Genomic DNA, 20,942 nt, shown 5'->3' with positions numbered 1-20,942 from the left:
CAGAAGTCAGAAGACAATTTGATAGCATCTAAAAAGGGCTAAAGTAAAATACTGGCAACCTAGAACACTATTTTGAATAAAAATATTGTTCAGAAATGAAGGGGAAATAAAGATGTTTTCATATAAACAAAACCTTAGAGAATTAAGTACCAGCAAAACTATACAATAAAAAATATTTATAATAATTCTTTCATTTAAAAATGGTTTTAAATTAAATCACAGAAGTGCACAAAGATGGGAAGAATATAGAAAGGTGAATATGTAAGTAAATATATTGACTTGTAAAAAAATAAAATAAAGCAATAATATAAAGATAATATCTTCTGGAGTTGAAAATGCATGCAGAATGAACACACATGACAACAGCACAAAAGACAGTAGGGAGTAAATGAGTTTAAAGTATTATAAGTTCTTTGTATTATCTGGGAAGTGCTAAAAAATGCTAATTTTATTATAGACAGTAATAAGTTTAGTGTGCATATTATATTATCTAATCATTAGAATGATAACTGACAAACTAATGGGAAAAATAAATTAATAAAAATACTTGATTACTGCATAAAAAGATAAGAGATAGAAACTAAGGAATGGTGGATTAATTTAAAAATTAAATTAAAAATAATATGATGGCAAAAGAAGCTCAGTAATTATAAGAAATAAACATAAAAAAGACCACTCAAATTCATATTGTAGTTAAATTTCAGAACATCAATAATCAAAGAAAATCTTGGAAGCAGCAAGAGGAAAGAGACATTATATACAGAGGGTCAGATATAAGAATTATAGTACAATTCTTTTTAGTATCTATACAAGCCAGTAGACAATGGATTGAAACACCAAAAGAAAAGAAAATTTAAAACCCCGTCTAACTAGAGTTCTATATCCAGGAAAAAGTGTTTGAAAATTTATGGGAAAGTAAATATTTTTTTAAAGGATAAGTTGAGAGAATTCAGTGCCAGAGATCTATGGTATAAGAAAGAGAAGTGAAAAAAATGGAATTAGTTGAAAATTTGGATCTCCATTAAAAAAATAGAAAGTGTCAGAAATGGTTATTATGGAGGTAAATATAAAACATTTTTTTCTCATGTTCTATCTACTTAAGAGGTAATTGACTATTTAAAGCAAAATTAGTAGCAGTATATGGTAGGGTTTATAATATGTAGAAGAAAAATTGACCACAGCAATAACACAGAAGATGGAAAGAGAAAGTACTCTGTTGACAGGTTTTTATACATTAGGTAGCACTCCATTCTTTAAAGATAGACAGTGATAATTTAGAAATGATTATTATAACCCCAAGAATAATTGCTAAAAAATATAAAAAATAGAGTTAAGAAGACAACATTGGATAGAACATGGAATCATGAAAAGTGTTCATTCCAAGAGGTAGCGGGAAAAGAGTAAAAGTAAACAAAGAATCAACTGAAATATAGAAATTAAATATCTAAATGGTAGATTTAAATTCAACTGTATAAAATTTACATTAAACTAAAATTGTTTAAATGTTTTAATTAGAAGGTAGAAATTGTTAGAGTAGACAAAAAAGTGAACTCAATTATAAAGGTTTAGTTTAAGAACTATTATCTGGAATAAAATAGTGTATTTCATAATGATTAACAAGTTGATTAAGAGACAGTAACAATTGTCAATGTGTCTGCCTCTGTTAGAGAGTTTCAAAATACACAAGGAGGTAGCTGAGAGAAAGCAAGAGAAATGAACCTACCCACTATTATAGTTGGAGATTCAGCACATCTCCTTCAGTAACTGGTGGACTAAAACTAGTCAGAAAATCTCTAGAAATATAGGAGATTGAAAGACGCTATCAACCAACTGATACAATTGACATTTGTGGAACTTCTACCCAACAGGAGAGCACATACTCTCTCCAAGTGTACGCAGTCACTATGACCACACTGAGCACTATTAAACAAATCTCAATATTTGCAAAACAGTCTACATCATGCAAAGTAAGCACTCTGCCCACAATGAATTAAAGTGAAAATTAATAGAAAGATATCTGTAATTTGCCCTTGGGAATTGAAGAATAAACAACATACAAATAACTGATGAAATCCTGAAGTTTTATATGATGGGCCAGGGAATCTTCCTTTTTTTTCTTTTTGAATTTTTAAATTCTCTTTGGCGAACATACAGGGTAATACTCGTTTCAGGAGTAGAACTGAGCGCTTCATCACTTAAAACGCCCAGTGCTCATCATATCAAGTGTCCCTGTTAATGCCCATCACGCATGCAGCCCATCCTTAACCCACCTCCCCCATCTCCTCTCAGTTTGTTCTCTGTCTCTAAGAGTCTTTTATGGTTTGTTTCTATTTCTCCCCCCATATTTTCATCTGTTTTGTTTCTTAAATTCCACATACAGGTGAAATCACATGATAATTGTCTTTCTCAGACTGACTTCTTTCATTTAGCATAATACTCTCTAGCTCCATCCACATCATTGCCAATGGCAAGATTTCATTTTGTGATGGTTGAGTAACATTGTGTGTGTGTATATGTGTGTGTGTGTGTGTGTGTGCGCGCATATACACCACATCATTCATACATATATATATAAAATATATATACATATACTATATATATATATAATATATGTATAATATATATCTTCTTTATGCATTCATCAGCGGATGGACATTTGGGATCTCTCCATAGGTTGGCTGTGGTTGATAATGCTGCTGTAAACATCAGAGTGCACGTACTCCTTCAAATCTGTATTTTAGTATCCTTTGGATAAATACCTAGTAGTGTAGCTAGGTACACTACTACTAGGTACCCCAACTAGTTGCTGGGTCATAGGGTAGTTCAATTTTTAACTTTTTGAGGAGCCTCCGTACTGCTCTCCAGAGTGGCTGCACCAGTGTGTATTTCCACCAACAGTGTCAGAGGGTTCCCCTTTCTCTGCCACCTCGCCAACACCTGTTGTTTTTTATGTCGTTAATTTTAGCCACTCTGACAAGTATAAGGTGGTATCTCATTGTGATTTTGATCTGTATTTTGGCCATGGAATCTTTAATTTTTCCCTACATCCAAAATAATGGAGCTAGAAAATAGTGACACACACTACCTCCGAACACGTATCATAAATTGTAGAGTTTATAATATCTGGAAAGAATTGTGGGATTTGAAGTATGTGAAGAAAATAAGAAAACGAAAGGATATGATTTAAAGTGAGTATCATCTCCCCAGAGCTAGACATAGGCCTTCCTCCGTCAGAGAAAGAGCTTCCCTGTGTAAGAGGTGTGATCCTTCTGGGCTATAAAGACTCTCCACCAGCAAGGCACCCATCTGATATTAACTACTAAGTAAAACTTGCTCTTGTCCTCTTCGGTGGTAAACTCTAGCTACAGTGGCCTCCTTGCTGTTACTCAAATAAGCTGCACAGATTCTTGCCTAAGGCCTTTGCACTGGCTGGTCCCTCTCTCCAGAACATTTGCCTCTCCCCATACATTTGCAGGGCTCATTCCCTTGCCTCCGTAAGTCCTTGCTCAAATGTCAGCTTCCCAGGGAAACTTTCTCTGAGCCATAACCTATTGTCTTCTCTGATTGATTTTTCTATCTGGAACCCCTCAGCCAAGTTCTTCTATTTATCCCTTACTCAGTTTTCTACCCACACAAAAAGGTAAACTCTAAGAGGGCAAGAATTATTCCTGATTTGTTCACACTGTACCCCTCGTATCTAGAATGACACCTGGCATGTAATAGACCAAGCTGCCTTTGCACACACTATTCCTGCCATCTGGAATTCTCCTTCTCACCATTCAGGTTTCAGGTTAAATACCACCTCCTCAGAGAGGTCTTCCCTGGCCACACTATTTTAAGTACCCCCATTTCATCCTACTCATTTTTCTCCCAATAATAACCTTTTACATTTTTTTTCACATGTTTATGCATTTCTGAAATTTATCTTACTATTTCTTTACTTCTCGGTTGTCAATTTCTCACTGCTGTAATGTAGAGGACAGAGTACTTCTCCTTGTTCACAGCTTTTTCCCAAACCTAAAATGGAACACTGCCTGCCACATAGTAGGTACTCAGTAAATATTTGAGGAATGAATGAATGGGCTTGAGACTTTTGTGCTTTTCCTTACTTTTGCTATGATGCTGGTATAAACTAACCTCTAAGTGTTACTTTATGACTTTCTGTTTTGAGTAATCTGACCTGTAGTTCCTATATAAATCATGGCCTCATGTGGTAACGCAGTGTAAAATACTTTGGTCTTAGCATAAACAACAGCAATAACAAAATTCTAATTTGAGAATTTTATCCAACTACCATGGGGCTAATAAAGGTAAGTTTCTCCAGCTCAACTTCCTGCCACAGATATCCTATTTCTGTGTTTTTTACCTTTCTTAGCTGAATATACTCAGCAGCAAAAGTAAAATCCTTTAATCTTTCATTTTGGAGCCCATGTTTGAAATGGATTAAAAAGAGTCAAACAAAATTAGTTTCCAAGCCTTCAGTTTTCCAGGTCCATGGGCCTTCTCCCTTTCACTCCGAAATGAAAGTGGCTTGGAACCATCTGTTACTTCACGTGAAATATTTCCCTCAGCTGTCATTGCTGATTGTTCCATTTCTTGTTTTACAAAAGGAGAAAAAGAAAGAAGAGAAAAGAAAAGGAAAGGAAAGAAAAAGAAGAGAAAAGAAAAGAAAAAACAAGGAAGAAAAGAAAAGGAGAGAAAAGAGCCAAACACACACATACACACATATAAACACACACACACACACACACACACACACACAAAACCCACCCTCTGCTGGCCACCCGCATGCACAGCTTTGTTCACTGATCCTCTAGTTTCCTTGGGAGACCCTGCCAAGACGAAGCTCCACTTAGCTGACAACAGCCATTTCTCATTAAACCCCCAATTTAGGCAAGAGCCAGAGTGGAAAATTGCAAAACAGGAAGCTTGCAAATTGTATCAAAGCAATGCTATTAGACATGTAAGTAAAAGACCCTTTATGATGCCGGTTCTTGGGATGAGACCTAGAATTGTATAGGGCGAATTTAGGGCTTTGTAGGACTCCTTTGGGAACTGGCTCCTCTTCGTAGAGTTACGTCAGTCCTGAAGATGTGTGTACCTACTGGCAGTAACTCAGGTTGTTTTGAGAGGTAGAAATGCTGAGTAAGTGTAGAGTGACCATGTGTCCTGATCTCTCAGCATACAGATCGTATTATGCCTATTGTCCCAAGGTAACTATAAGAGCACTCATTTCTCTATCAAAACTATTCCTGTTTAGATAATCAATCATAATGTCACCCTAACTAAAGATCTGTGTGGTTGATGAAGCAATAGAAGACTCTTGTTCTCATCCATGGTGGATTGCAGGCTTGTTTGGATGGCAGAGAGAACTCTTGCCAAGTTTCAGTGGTGTGCAACCAAGCACATCAACTGATTGAACTTTGGCTGGCTGGGATCATGGACAGCCCAGTTCAGACTGTCTGAATCCAGACTTCCCAGTTTTGGTGTCTCAAAAACTGAAGGCATCCAATCCCAGAGAAGCATTGCAAGTTGCTTCATAAGCCATCCAGAAAATTAAACTTAGACTCTGTTATTTGGTTACTTTCTCCTCTTGGATTATTATTAAGCCCTGTGCTGGCCAACATGTGGCTCCTAGCCACAGATGGCCACTGAGTGCTTGAAATGGGCTAGGTCAAACTGGAATGGTTCTAAGTATGGAATGCCGAGTGGAATTTGGGGACTTAGAACAAAAAAAGGTAAAATATCTCATTAATAATTTTGATATTGATTAGATATTAAAATATTGATTTTTAGGCAAATCAGGTTGCATAACATATATTATTTGCATTAATTTCTCCTGTTTCATTTTTACTTTTGTAATACAGCCACTAGAAAATTTAAAATCACCAGCAAACTTATTTTTCTATTAGACAATACTGATCTAGCTCTTTTAATTTCTACCCAGGGAGACCCACTGAACTGGAACTAAGAAAAAGATTCAGTGTCCTTCAGACTGCTGTTTGGCCATCTTTGCTTTCCTTGCATCAGATATTTACTAATACTTTTAGCCTTAAGTGAGATGACAAATATTAATAATTTACCACAGGGAGGAACTCACTAAATATTAATGCAGTTTTCCTTTCCTTGTGCAAATGATTTAATCTCTATTAAACAATCATAGTTTTTGCTACTTAAATCACACCCTTCCTATAAAATCAGTAAGGAAAAAGCTGCTTAATATGAATTCATCTGGGGCACCTGGGTGGCTCAGTGGGTTAAGCCACTGCCTTCGGCTCAGGTCATGATCTCAGGGTCCTGGGATCGAGTCCCGCATCGGGCTCTCTGCTCAGCAGGGAGCCTGCTTCCCCCTCTCTCTCTGTCTGCTGTGATCTCTCTCTGTCAAATAAATAAATAAAATCTTTAAAAAAATATATGAATTCATCTTGTCAATCATTCACTCATACTCCCTTACTTCAGTGTCTATTACTAGCAGCATTTTTATTTGTACCTTATATTTTATATATATTTGCCCCTATATTTGTATGGATGGAATGTGAAATATACATATGTTCTCTTTGTAAAAGTTGCTGAAATTATCAAGTTGGCTAAGCTGTGAGTATGAAGTATAATTTACAGTCAGTGATTTACTGAACTGAAGAGCATAAATTAGATGTAAGTTTTGTTTCAGGAAGAGAATGGTGAATTTCAGGAGAAATGGGAAATCCTTTCAATATGTACCCAATAAAACAGGACCCATATACCAGGTCCAATCAAGTAGGTTATTGTCAACAGGTTAAAGATTTTGGATTTTATTCTAATTGAAATAGAAAGCCAACTTACTTTAAGAAGTGTCCAACTTATTTAAGAAGATCACTTTGGCTAATATATGGATAAAGAAAAAAACATATAATAATGAAAGTGGGGAGATTGGCTAGAGGGCTCTCAAGATGGTCCAGGCAGAAGATGATGGCAGCTTTGAATATACACTACAGCAAAAATAATTTAGGAGGAAAAAGCATGAAAAGGAAAGAAAATCCCATAATTGTAGCACCCACACACAACGATAACACTCAGTAATATTTCTTTCCAGTAATTTTCTACGCATAAGGTTTGGCTTGATTTCATTTATACTGTATATGTAATTCAGAACAGAGCTTTTAAAACTTAATTTTATAGGATTTTTTCATGTTCTAAAGTGCTTTATAAATACAACCTTTCATATCTGCATAATATTTTGTCAACAGCTAACATTGGCTACATAACTATCTCCTACTAGTGGTTATTTTAGATTGCATAAAACATTATGCTATTTTAAGTTACATTAAGTTTTTATTAACACATTCTCACTATTGAATGCCAAAAGGATAATTACTAGTCTAAAGGTGATGAACATAGGATGATTAAATGTTACAAAGTAATAAAGTCAAACACATTTTACTTTTGTTATAAATGAAAATGCTAAAGTTTATAGTTTTGTCTGAGATCTAGCTGGTGTTGATTTAATGACACCAGCTATACAGATAAAAAATTAAACTTGTATGGATTCTGCATATTTAAAACCTGAATTAAGAGCCAGTAGCCACTTGAACGAAGTTTCAGGACACTATCTGACTTTGCTTTGGAGGTACTAGATTCAAACCCCGGGAACTAAAATCTTAACAGAGAGGCATCTTGGTGGCTCCATTGGCCAAGCATCTGACTCTTGATTTTGGCTCAGGTCGTGAACTCAGGGTCGTGAGTTCAAACCCAAAACTTCGGGATCTGCACTCGTAGGGAGTCTGCTTGAAATTCTCTCTTCTTTTTCCTCTGCCCTGCCCCCCTTCCTTTCTCTCTCTCTGAAATAAATCTTTAAAATCTTAACACAAAGAGGAAGAAAGTCGCTCCTTCTACCTCTTATACTCCTCCTCCTCTTTTTTTTTTTTTAATTTCTTCTACTTTAAGAGAAATGGTTGGTAGACACAAAACAACTCATAAAACCCAAGTGTATTGTTTTTCTGTTGTAGTTTACATCTTTGGCATTTGTTCATTTTCAGCGAATTCTGACATTTTGCAGTTGATATGTGTCTTTGCCCATGACTCATGACTATAATGTTCTTTAGTCCGAGGTAGATGCTCCCTGGTTCTTTCACAGTGAGGTATTTAAAAGAGCTGTTGAATTTGAAGATGACTTACTTTCTCCTATTAAAAAGATGAATGATCCAAAATTGCTTACCATTTCTACCATGACAAGTGGCTGATATTAAGCAAGCTAGCTAGTATTTAAAAACATGAACACACTTGTTTTAACGAGGAATGAAAAATTAATTGCTTTTGAGGCAAGTATGAGCGGTAGAGAGAAAATTCGAAAAAAGATGCTTGAAAATGCTTCCTAGTTCATGATCTTGGTGCCAAAAACAGTATAGACAACCTATTTTTTAAAAATCAATCTGCACTATTATAAAAACTGAAGACGATTTTCTAATCTTTTAAAAATCTTTTAGACTGAGAGTGCTGGTAGATTTTCAAACTCATGTTTTACCAACAAAAGAAAGTGTAGCACCTTTTAATTTGTGGTAAAAATGGACTGATATCAGGGAAAGGCAATGCCAATAACCTGTGCTAATGACAAGGGACTCTGGAGACCCAGCAGATTTTTTCCATTCATTCCATCCTAGGAGTATCCCTGCTCCCTACTGATCACCCCAATCATCTAGCCCATTTTTAAATACGAGATTATAAGAAAAGTGTGTAAAATTCAGGGTGGTCAGCAATTATTTTATGCCAAAGAGAAGTTTAGTTAATAAATAAAAATCAAATGCCTGCCTCCATTTGCATTTGAAAAACTAAATTCCCTTGAGCTGTCATTGTCTGTAAATCTGTTACTGATTCTACTCTGATGTGAGAATAGGTATGAAGTCCTTTTTGTGAACTATAATTCTTTCAAATTCTGTCCCCAAAGTAGCAAGAGTGCCCAACTCCAGTGATATCAATTTTCATATTCAATTAATATCAGTATTCTCTTTTTTTAGATTTTATTTATTTATTTGACAGAGTATGCAGAGAGGCAGGCAGAGAGAGCGGAAGGGAAGCAGGCACCCTGTTGAGCAGAGAGCCAGATGTGGGTCTCGATGCCAAGACCCTGGCATCATGACCTGAGCCGAAGGCAGAGGCTTTAACCCACTGAGCCTCCCAGGTGCCCCGAGATCAGTATTCTTATAAGGAACTTTTATTTACATGACTGTTCCTTCTTTTTCATAAATTACACTGAATAAAAAAAATTAATCTATGCATAAGCAAAATTGGTGTTAATCTATCCTTCTGTCTGAGCATTGTCTTTCAACATTAGCTATAAATTGCTTTAGTCTTTTCAAGGAAAAAATGCTTATTTTCCTGTAATATTTTTTTGATACATTTAAGCAAGGACTATTGGAATATTAGTGCTTTGATCCCAACATGCTTCACTTGGATGAGTGGGCATCTATTTCTTCTATTTTTATATTACAGTTGAAAAAGCAAAAGTACCCTAGTGATGAAGGGTTTACCCAAGCTTCACAATGAATGGATAGCAGATTTCTCAAATGGAACCCAGTTGCTTTGTTATTTAGGCTTTCCCGATATATGCCTTCCGCAGGATTTGTGATATATTTTTTATTTAATTGTTTTAAAATTTTAGTTTCTCTATGGAAGATAGGCTATTGGTTTAGAGCATAGGCTTAACAGAAATCAGTAATGAATGGCTGTTGTCCCTTATAAAACAGCCTTTTTGGTAAGTTTGAGTCAAGGTGTGACAAATATTATAGTAAAGATTATGCTATTTACAGTCATTTATTACAGTTAAGAAGTCCTGGCATCAAATTTATATGGATTATTTATATATGGATTTTATTGAGCAGGAGGGAGTTGGTTGAATTGCCAAGGTTTCTTTCTTTCTTTTTTTTTTTAAGATTTTATTTATTTATTTGACAAAGAGATCACAAGTAGGCAGAGAGGCAGGCAGAGAGAGAGGGGGAAGAAGACTACCTGCTGGGTGGAGAGCCTGATGTGGCACTCAATCCAGGACCCTGATATCATGATCTGAGCTGAAGGCAGACGCTTAACCCACTGAGCCACCCAGGCACCCCTACCAAAGTTTCTCTTTTAAGGGGCGCCTGGGTGACTCAGTCAGTTAAGCATCCAACTCTTGATTTTGGCTCAGTTCATGAGATCAAGCCCTCTGTTGGACTCCATGCTGAGCATGGAACCTGCTTAAGATTCTCTCTCTCTGCCTCTCCTCCCTCCACCCCCGCCACAGTCACCCACATTTTCTCTCTAAAAAAAGATGAAGAAGATTTCTTTCTATTTTAAAACATAAGAGTTTTCTATTCTCTGGTTTTGAACATGCAAGGTTTATTATCTGTGGCTCCTGTAAGGTTTCCTGCATGTAGTTTGATTTTATCAAATTCAGTATAAGAAGAGCAGAGATTTCAAACTAGAAAGGTACAAAGATATCACAATTATTTGAAGAGAAATCATTGTAGCAGTTTTATACCAACCTATCCTTAGATGTTATAATCTTCTACATTAAGTGATTTCATATTTTTAAGCAAAGGCCCAATTCTTTTTTTTTAAGATTTTATTTATTTATTTGACAGAGAGAAATCACAAGTAGACGGAGAGGCAGACAGAGAGAGAGAGAGGGAAGCAGGCTCCCTGCTGAGCAGAGAGCCCGATGCGGGACTCGATCCCAGAACCCTGAGATCATGACCTGAGACGAAGGCAGCGGCTTAACCCACTGAGCCACCCAGGCGCCCCCAAAGGCCCAATTCTTAAGCTGTCTTAAAGGAATCAAAACAACACGTTTGTATGAAGAATAAGACTTTGACTCCATGAAAGTTTGTCAAGCTGTGTAACTTCATTGCTCACTGAATAAACAGCACTGAGTGCCTGTATTTCCATCAGGAGCTATTTGTTCAATGCCAGTGTGCCTGGAAGTGTATGGGGTACTGCGCGTAACGCACTGGAGATGTGCACGGGGGGGCTGCCCATTTTATCTGAGCATCAGTTTTAACTCACGAAGAAGGTTCATTGAAATGGCATCAGATAAATCAGAAACAGACTCAATCCAGCACAAAAGCTTCTCTGCTTCATATTTGTTTTTCAAAGAGATATTGTGTGTGTGTACGTGTGTGTGTGTGTGTGTGAGAGAGAGAGAGAGAGAGAGAGAGAGAAAGAAAGAGAGAGAGATCAAAGGTCCTTCTTAATATGAGCATCCTGCTACTCCAGCCTCCTTCCTCAAGGCATCTTACCCCAAACCTATGTGCCCACCTAACATTTTCTCAGGCTTGTCACGCTTCAACACACTGCTCATTCTCTATTCATGACATCCTTTTGGAATGGAATCCCTATGGCTCCTCCCTTTCCAGCCCAGCCTGGCAAATATCTCTTCATCCTACAACTCAACCTTCAGTTAAGCTATGAAGGCCTTTCTGAAACATTTTTACTTTCTATGCCTCCCTCTATAGTTGTTGGCTAGGGCTGCCATGATGAGAAGTTGACATTGTCTTCCTTTTATGTGTATCTATCTCTCTGTTCAAATTTCCCCTTTTCATAAGGGTAACTTTCACATTGGATTGGGAGCTTAAACAACTGTAACTGAGTATCTCACAGGTCTGGAGGCAGAAGTCCAGAATCAAGGTGTTGGCAGGGTTGGTTCCTTCCGAGGTCTGTGAGGGATAGATCTGTCCCAGACTCCTCTCCTTGCTTCTTTTCCCACTGTCTCACTACACTGCCTTCCCCCTACATGTATCTATGTCCAAACTTACCCTTCTTACAGGGTCACCGGTCCCATTGGATTGGGGCCTATCCTAATGACCTCATTTTAATTTGATTGCTTCTGTAAAGACTAACTCCAAATAAGAACTCATTCAAAGGTACTGGGGATTAAGACTTTGATATATAGGGGCGCCTGGGTGGCTCAGTTTGTTAAGCGTCTGCCTTTGCCTTGGGTCATGATCCTGGGGTCCTGGGATCAAGGCCTGCATTGGGGCTCCCTGCTCAGTGGGGAGTCTACTTCTCTCTCTGTTCCCTGCCATTCTCTCTCTCTCTGTATCTCTCTCTCTTGCAAGTAAATAAGTAAAATATTTAAATTTTATTTTTTAAAAGATTTTATTTGTTTATTTGAGAGACACAGAGATCACAAGTAGGCAGAGAGGCAGGCAGAGAGAGGGAGGAGGAAGCAGGCTCCCTGCTGAGTAGAGAGCCCAATGTGGGGCTTGATCCCAGGACCCTGAGATCATGACCTGAGCCGAAGGCAGAGGCTTCGAGACACCCAGGTGCCCCCAAATATTTAAGTTTTAAAAAAGACTTCAACATGTGAATTTTGGAGGATACAATTCAACTTATAAGACCCTCTTTTATTTTTTTTCCTATTTATGTTATGAAAACTTTTTTCACATGTGTATTTTCTTCACATCTCCCACAATGTCATAAGCCTTTACAGAGAGGAAACTCCCTTGCAGTTAAGTGAGGCTATGTGTTGGAGTTTTGGCGGAGATATCTGTGGACTCCCAGGAAAAGAGGAGCAGGGTAACTGGCCTATTTTATTTTTTGCCTTTTGCTGTTTTCCTTTTTCCTACCAGAACCCAGAAGCCATGCTCAGAGGTGAAGTGACATCTATGAAAAGATACGTAGCCCAGAGTAAGAATGGCTAAATGAAAGGATAGAAAATATCTTTACTTCACCTCAGTCTTGAAAGATGTTTTCTTAGTATAAGATTCTAAATTAACGTTTATATTCTCAGCTCCAACAGATGATTGTTATCATTGTTGCTTTTGAGAAGTTAGCCACTGCTCTAATTGCTTTTACTTTGTAGTGCCTTCCTGCTGACTGTTTTTTTTTTTTTTTCTTTAATCTCTTTTTGTCTTTGGTGTTTTGCTTCACTGTGATATACTCGGATATAAACATTTCCTTTGTTGGGATGCCTGGGTGGTTCAATTTGTTAAGCGTCTGACTTTTGATTTTGGCTCAGGTCATAATCTCAGGGTTCTGGCATTAAGCCCCTCATCAGGCTCCCTGCTCGGTGTGGAGTTAGCTTATCCCTCTCCCTCTGCTCCTCCCCTTGCATGATTTTTCTCTCTCTCTCTCAAATAAATAAATAAATACAATCTTTAAACCAACAACAAAAACATTTCTCTTGTATATCATATTTGTGACTCACTGGCCTTCTTGAAAATGGGTATTAAAGTCTCTCAGCAATTAGAGAAAATTCTCAGCCATTATCTCTTCAAGTACTGCTTTTTTCCCCATTACCTTGATTATTGCCCTCTGAAACTTTAATTAATGTAGTCAGACATCTCTACACTATCCTCTATGTCTTTAACCTCTCTTTCGTATTGTCTACCTCTTCATCTCTCTGGGCTGTATTCTGTATAGCTTCTTTAGCTATATCTTCTAATTGACTACTTCTTTATCTGTGTCTATCTCATCTGCTGTTTATATTGCCTGATTAATTTCAATCTGTATGTTTATGACTTCTAGAATTCTTGAAGGTTTCTAGTAATTCTTTTGCAAATATATTTAGTTTTTTTAATTTCTTATTCTTGTTCATATCTTCAAACTTTCTTCTATTTCTCAAAACATTAAGTATGGTCATTTCTTTTTTATATTTAGTATCTGATAATTCCAATGTATGAAGTCTTTGCAAGACAGTCTCCTGTTTATTGTTTCTGCTGGTTTTCACTCACAGTGTCTTGGTTCCTGGGTGTATTGTGAAATTTGACTGTAACCTGATCATTTTTCTTATACTGTTATCAGTGGGACTTCTTGAAAGTCTAGGTCAAAATTCCTCTAAGAGGATTTGGATTTGTTTTACTTGCATAATATCCTTAGCAGCACCATTAACCTGCATTATAGCTGACCCTTGAACAATGGGGGCTTAGGGGAACTGACCTCCTAGTACAGTTGAAAATCTATGTATAACTTTTGACTTGCCCCAAACATAACTATTAATAGCCTACTGCTGACTAGAAGCTTTACTTTAACACGTATTTTGTATGCTATATGTACTGTATACCATATTCTTGCAATTAAGTAAGCTATAGAAAAGAAAATGTTACTAAGAAAATTATAAGGAAAAACATTTACAGTACTGTATGTATATTTATTGAAAAAAATCAATGTGTAAGTAGATCCACGCAAACTGGGTTGTTCAAGGATCAACTATATACTTTTGATGTTTTTATTTTTTTTATTATGTTATGTTAGTCACCATACAGTACATCATTAGTTTTGATGTAGTGTTCCATGATGTTTTCTTAAAACGCAAAGATATCATGAACTAGATTTCAAACTCACATGAAGTCAGGCTTGTGGCTTTAAACTCTTAGGAGAGATTACCATCATCTCTTTCCCAGTACCCAGAGTTAGCCAGGTGAATGGTGCCTTCTGGGGACAATGTCACACTGAAGGGATAGTGCTTTGGATGCTGGCTTTATGTTGGGTGTTTTCTATTGGCTTTAGCTCCTTGTATGAACATTAAGTTTTAATTCCTGGCTCCTACATCTCATCAAGCAGCAGCTCAAATTTTCCAGAGTTTGGTAGAAAAAAAACCTCACAGAGAAAAACAAGTCTGGCCATCTTTTGCTCCACAGGGTCCATGTTTTCCCTTTCTCTTTTGAGCCCTGAGTAGTCCTTCTCTATGTAAAGTTGATACATTTTGTATTTTCTCCAGCATTCTGGTTGTTTCAAGTAGGGCGTCATTCAAGGTTAACTATCTCCCATACTACCAGGGATAGAAATAAAAATAATTGTTTACATTGGTGAAAAATTTGAAAATAAGCCAAATATCTACCATTAAAAAATTGGAGGTATGTATATACCCTAAATGTCATGATGCCACTACATGGAATGTTGTAGATGGATATACTGACATAGAAATATCTCTAACGCACACTTTAAATTTTTTTTAAAAAGTGCACAACAGTATGTGTAATATCATTCTGATTATGTAAAAATAGGAAATGTATATGCTTTTGTAAAGAAACATTCTTATTTAAATGAACAGAAAAAGATATAGATGTTTACATGCTGAAACAAAAGGAATTTTTTGTAGGTTTTTTCTACTTTCAAAAAGTGAGAATATATTCTTTCACTACTTTGGTTTATTTAAAAATAAATGCAGATTTAAAGGAATAAATGAGATAAGGCATCTCAAGCACTTAGTACAGTGTTTGACATAACATAAGAACTTAATAAATTTTCTGTTTCTTAATAAGTTACTGTTTTCATTTAAAAGTGAAAATTACTTTTAGGGTATAGCAGGGTATAATGGTGATTTACTGATGTACTACGTATCAGTAGCAGACCTTGGATTTGAAACTTTATCTTTTGATCCAAAGTACTGATCTGCTCTGAAACTATAGCTTATAGGTCACTTACTTCACTTGCTACCTTCAGATATGAAGTATTATTCCAAAAATAGAGTTTATAAATGTGATCTGTGATCAAATGAGTTTTTAAAATGCCAGGTTATACAAAGTACAATGTTTCATTTCTCTGTTTTGGTTTTAGCAGAAGAAGTTGTCAAGGCATTAAGATTCTGTTATGCATTATGAGTCTCCAAAAGGTAAATCTTGTGTGACACATTTCCCAAACCTACTGAATTCCAGAATCCCTTCTCTGAAGCGTCTCTAGGGATTTCTCATATCCCTGAAATGCCTTTTAGGAAATACTTCCCTAGAATATAATACAGGTCACAAATATCATAATGTCCATTTACTGGCTCTGAACAAATTTTAGTTTTTACACTCAGGTTGTGGTGATGCTTAATGGACAGGGTATCCTCTTCTATCTTTCCATTTGTCTACAACAGACTGCAAGTATAAACACGGGTTAGAATAAGGAAGTTCTTTTGAACTTCACTTTTGTAAGTGAAGGCAAGAGACCTTCCCTGTCCATGCTTCATTCTCGTTTGGATTAGCATTGATTAGTGCGTGGAAATATGATGCATCTCGAGCTGTTTCTTGGCAAAATAACCTAAAGCCAAATAACAAAGGGCAGGCATGGAAAATCGGAGAGAAGAACGAGACCCCTGATGTCCTTATTTCTTCTGTTACCACACACCCAAGCACCCTGCTAATTGGGAAAAACACACTGCCATCTGTAACTGGATGAAAAAGCATTTGCTGCACATGCTTGGACTGCATAAAGGAAAACCCTATGACATCAGAAGATATCAAAACAAAGTATGAAATTGCTTTGCTGTAAGCTATGAATAAGGAGTGCATACACCCTAAATATCCCCTTCCTCCACTTTTTACATCTGCTAATTGCATTACATTTGGAGAGAGCTATTCTATTATCTTGGTATTCTTTATCCCTTTGAAAATGTGCCATTCAAATTCGTAAGTTTGTTCACATAGCACCTACTAACTAAAGGGCAGGCATGGAAAAGAAGACACAGAACAAGACCCCTGATGTTCTTGTTCTTGCTGCTTGTTAGCACCTTCAGATACAGCCATCCCAAGAGCAGAAACATTTGAAGAAAGACAAATTACAAGCTGGAGATAGACAGTGTGAGTTAGCAGGAAAATAATTGCTTCCATTTGGGATATTAGGGGTTAGCATAGTTTTGCTTGTATAGTATGTTAACAGGGTTTGACTTAGATTATTCCAGATCATGGAAGCAAGGAGTCCTTACCTCCAAGAGCTGTCTTCAAAGCAGAAAACCCTCTCCTCCTTGTAGAAGGAGAGATCTCTTTGGTGACATCAAAAGAACTTCCTTACTCTAATCCATACAGAAGAATTGAATGGGAGCTTCTCCACTGTCTGGAATTAAACCATGAATTTTTACTTCTCAGTTATGAAAACGCAAAAAATTGATGATGTGGTTTCTAATTCTTCAAGCATGAAAGTGCTAACTAAATTCAGTACTTCCCGACCCTTGCCTCTAAGTGGGTGTGATGTATGGAGGGCACCGAGGAGAAGGAGGTATATGGGTTACTGTCCACATCTGGTAAATTCTTGCTTCTGATAAAACTGAATATGATCACTCAATTAATAACAAGGAACAGAGCCTGGAATATGTCTTGCAATGTCCTACATTTGTGAAAACTTTTCATCTGTGCTTTCTCGCGATCTGTGAAAGTGACAGTGAAAAATGGCTCTCCATTAACACAAAAGCAAAATGTAATGCAGTAATGATGCTTGAAGCTTCCTGCAATGCTGAAATTTTTAGAAATCATTAATAATAAATTACCAGCAATGCCAAGGGAAGCTGATAGCGCTTCTCTTTGGTAGGTAAAACTCTCCATTATAAAATAATAATATGGTGGGTTGTATGTCACAGACTTCGGCAATTTTCTTTAAGTTATTCTACTTTAACTCCAGAGTTATGAACATTGAATTCATTTTACAGATGGGAAAACTAAGACTATTCAATGAAATAATTGTTCTGAGATCATCAGCTTAGCTCCAGATTTAAATTAAGGCCTCTGACATAGTTGTTAATATGTCAGGCACAGGTAGAAGCTGTTGGTTCATGAGTTGGGGTTGGAGTGGAGATGGGGTTCCATTAATCACAAACTCTGGGTCATTTATTTCACCCATCAAATTCAAGAATAAGCAACAACATGATAAATTATTAAAAGGTAGACTTGGCCCATATTTCTCAGTATGTCGTTGGGGTCTCCAAGGGGAGTAAGCAAATGTTCTCTTAGAGAAAAGGAAACAAGCATGAAGTTTGCAAACAAGAAAGCAAAACACTCACATCCAACACCCTTGTTTATCAGCTCATGAAATCCACAGTCAGTTGTCAGTGTGTAGGAGGGGTCCAAAGCAAGAAGCAAGTTCAGGCACGCTCTGAGAGGCTTCCCTCCTCTCGTTTTCCTCAGTTCCACTCAGCAATCACCCAAGAACTTGATGGCTTCCTCCAAGTTACAGAGTCTAGAGGAATCCAAAATGGAAAGAAAATGGCCCAAGTATATCTAAATCCAAGAACCCCCAGAAAAGTACCCTGTGTAGGATAATTCTTTCTAGTGCCATCATTTGAGACTTTCTGTTTGTAATATGCCTAATCAGTCTGTTGGAATAAGACTGTCTCAAGCTCTTGCTTCTTTCCTCTGAAGAAAATTCATAAGAAGGTGAATTCTGAGATGTAAGTTGTGTGACTTTAACCAGGACACCTCCCCTCTTTGGATTTGTTCCCTTTATGGGTAATAGAAGGTGGGGAGGATTAAAACCAGGATTCCAAATCACAGACTCTCTAAAGAGCCCTAGACTACCTGATGGTTTAAGTGCTTTTATGCTTCAAAACTGTATGGTGTTTTTGGTTGAGCTGCATTGGTAAAAGTCACAACTCTTTGACCTGGTTCCAGGATGCATGTATATAGCCTTTTATTTTACAAATTCCTAAGATGATGATCCACAAACAAATCAGAAATACAGAAAACCACATAAAATAACAAGTTCCTGAATACCTACCACCTTCCCTCCTTGGACAATTGGCTTATGTTCATAGTTTGTAAAACAGCTGTAAATCATCTACGTCTTAACTTCTTCATTTGGTCACAAAGCTCAAGATTCTATTCCACACAAGGAAGCAGATCTTACTTCCAGTCTCACAACCATTGAAACTGTATGCAGACTCAGTAATAATGATTTAGGACAAAACCTTAAAATTTAAGCTGCTGTAAAGAGGAATGCATAATTTAGACCTCACATAATCTATGAACTTTATTCCAATCAGATATTTAACCAAACTTCTTATCAGACCTTAACAGACAGAAATTCAATTTTTTCTTTTAAGTTAAGCTTCAAAAGAATTAAAGGACAGATGAGGAAGAAGGGGCGGGGAAATATGTTGAAAAAAGGGTTTGATAGGCCCTCACAAGGTTACTGGCCAATGCTGGTCAATGCTGAGAGAGAGAGAAAGAGAGAGAGAGAGAGAAGAATAGCCATGAATATACTTTTCATTTTTCTGTAGGTGAATTAGCTATACAGACTGTCATCTTCACTGTGTTCTTTCTCATGGAAAGGATTTCAAAACAACTTGCAAACAGGATCTCAACTGCCTTGGAGCAAGAGAAATGGCATCTCCCATCTTGGAATTCTAATAAGAAAGAAATTGTGTGGAACGAATTTCTTTCCCATGACTCCTGATTCATCTCCTTGGCAGATCTGAATTTCTATGAAGAGGGAGCTCATTAATGTTTCTTTGAAACTGCCTTGTATATATTGAGAGTCAATTCTCCTAAACTTGGCTTGGTCATCTTTGTGCAGCATCTTTAAGAAAAGTGATCCTGCCACATTAAATGGCCTTTAACAACCAGAGCCAGGAAAGTTCTCTGACACATTTGGACTCTAACTGGGGTCAGGGTCCAACATCCTACAAGCACTCCTGGGGATTGCAACAAAGTTTCCATCTTTTCTCTTGTTTGCATTACTTCCTGGGAAGGTTCAAATTAGGCAAACGTAAATATTTTGATGCAGTGACATGATAAATATTCACAGTTAGGACTTGCAATTGCATTTTTGAAATGTTAGACCACAGGGGGTAAGACAAGCAGATAAAACAAACTGAACACCACAAAGAAAAATCAATTAAGAGCCTTGAGGAGAAGGCTCTACAGAATAATCTCTAACAGAAAAAGCCCTCAACCTCAAGATGTTCAAAACAGAGTTTATGGTCTTCCCTCCCAAACCTGGCCCTCCTCCTGATTCTTATCTCGAGGATGGCATCCCTGTTGGACACATTTGCCCAAGCAAGAACCCAAGAAAACATTCCTGATGTCTCCCTTGCTCTCAGTCACCAGGTAGAATCCTTCACCACGTCTGGTTGCTTTTTAGCCCTTAAATGTGTCTTAAATCTGACTCCTCTCCACCTCTACGACCTCCGCCATCATTGCTCATCTGAGGAATGTGGAGTTGCCTAGCTTTCTCTGTTGATTCGGACCTTTTACAATCCATTCTCATGCCACAGCTAGAAGAATCTTTTTCCAAACAATATAAACCTACTTTAACACCCTTGATCGCTTTCTACTTACTCTCTGGATCACTTTCTCTGGACTTTATCCAGAGTAAGTAGAAAGCGATCAAGGGTGTTAAAGTAGGTTTATATTGTTTGGAAAAAGATTCTTCTAGCTGTGGCATGAGAATGGATTGTAAAAGGTCCGAATCAACAGAGAAAGCTAGGCAAGATCCATAACATGGCCTACAAAGATCCGTAACATGGCCTACAAAGCCCAAGGAGTTCTGGCTTTGCTCACCTTGCCAGCTTGACTTTGAGCGACTTTCCTTCATTCCCTGTGCTTCTGTCCCTCGGGCCTCCTTCCAGCTCCTCAAACCCACATGTTCCCTCCTACCAGGAAATCTACTGATGCCCTGATGCTCGCTGAGTCAGCTCTTTGCCTCATACTTCCGCTTCCACTCGCCTAATTAACCCTTATATGTCTTTTAGATCTGAAATCAAGTGTCCCCTTTTTAGGAGAGTCTTTTCAATTCCCTCAGTTCAGGTCATGTTCATTGTTAGAGAATTGTTTTCCTTTCCTGCAAAACACTGAGCCAATATACAATTTTACATTCATTTCTGTGCTTATTTGGTTACTATTTGTGTCCCTTACTGTAATGCAATTTTTGCTACCACAGAGACGGTGTCTGATTTTTCTTCCTATTGTATATTTTGTTCTATCAATTTTGGAGAGAAGTATGCTTAAAAGCTTCCACTGGTTGTGGATTTGCCTATTTCTCCTTTAACTTTATCAGTTTTTCTTTATATATTCTGAGCCTACGTTATTAAATACTACAAACTTAAGACTGTTCAATTATTCTATCATCCTAGAGGATTAATCCTTTCAGAGCTTTTAAATGGTCCCTATTTGCCATACAGTTTACTTTGTTTGATACCAGTACACCCATGTCAGCGTCCTTTTGGTTAGGATTTGTAGCATGTGCGTGTCTTTCCTTATTCTTTACTCTTATTCTTTCTGTAGCCTTGCATTTAAGGTGCT

General features: G+C 37.2%; 1 long non-coding RNA gene across 1 annotated transcript in view; it reads left to right on the top strand.

Moving 5' to 3' along the window:
* Positions 1–5,560: 5,560 nt before the first annotated feature.
* Positions 5,561–20,942, top strand: part of LOC122907856 — a 30,936-nt gene continuing 15,554 nt past the window's right edge. The window contains exon 1 of the long non-coding RNA XR_006384770.1: positions 5,561–5,738. This is a non-coding gene — a long non-coding RNA (uncharacterized LOC122907856). The remainder of the gene's footprint in view (positions 5,739–20,942) is intronic.

The sequence above is a fragment of the Neovison vison genome, chromosome 5 (assembly GCF_020171115.1).
Source record: "Neovison vison isolate M4711 chromosome 5, ASM_NN_V1, whole genome shotgun sequence".
NCBI lineage: Eukaryota > Metazoa > Chordata > Mammalia > Carnivora > Mustelidae > Neogale > Neogale vison.
Note: the sequence above shows the minus strand (reverse complement) of the source record. Positions and strands in the feature narration are given on the sequence as shown.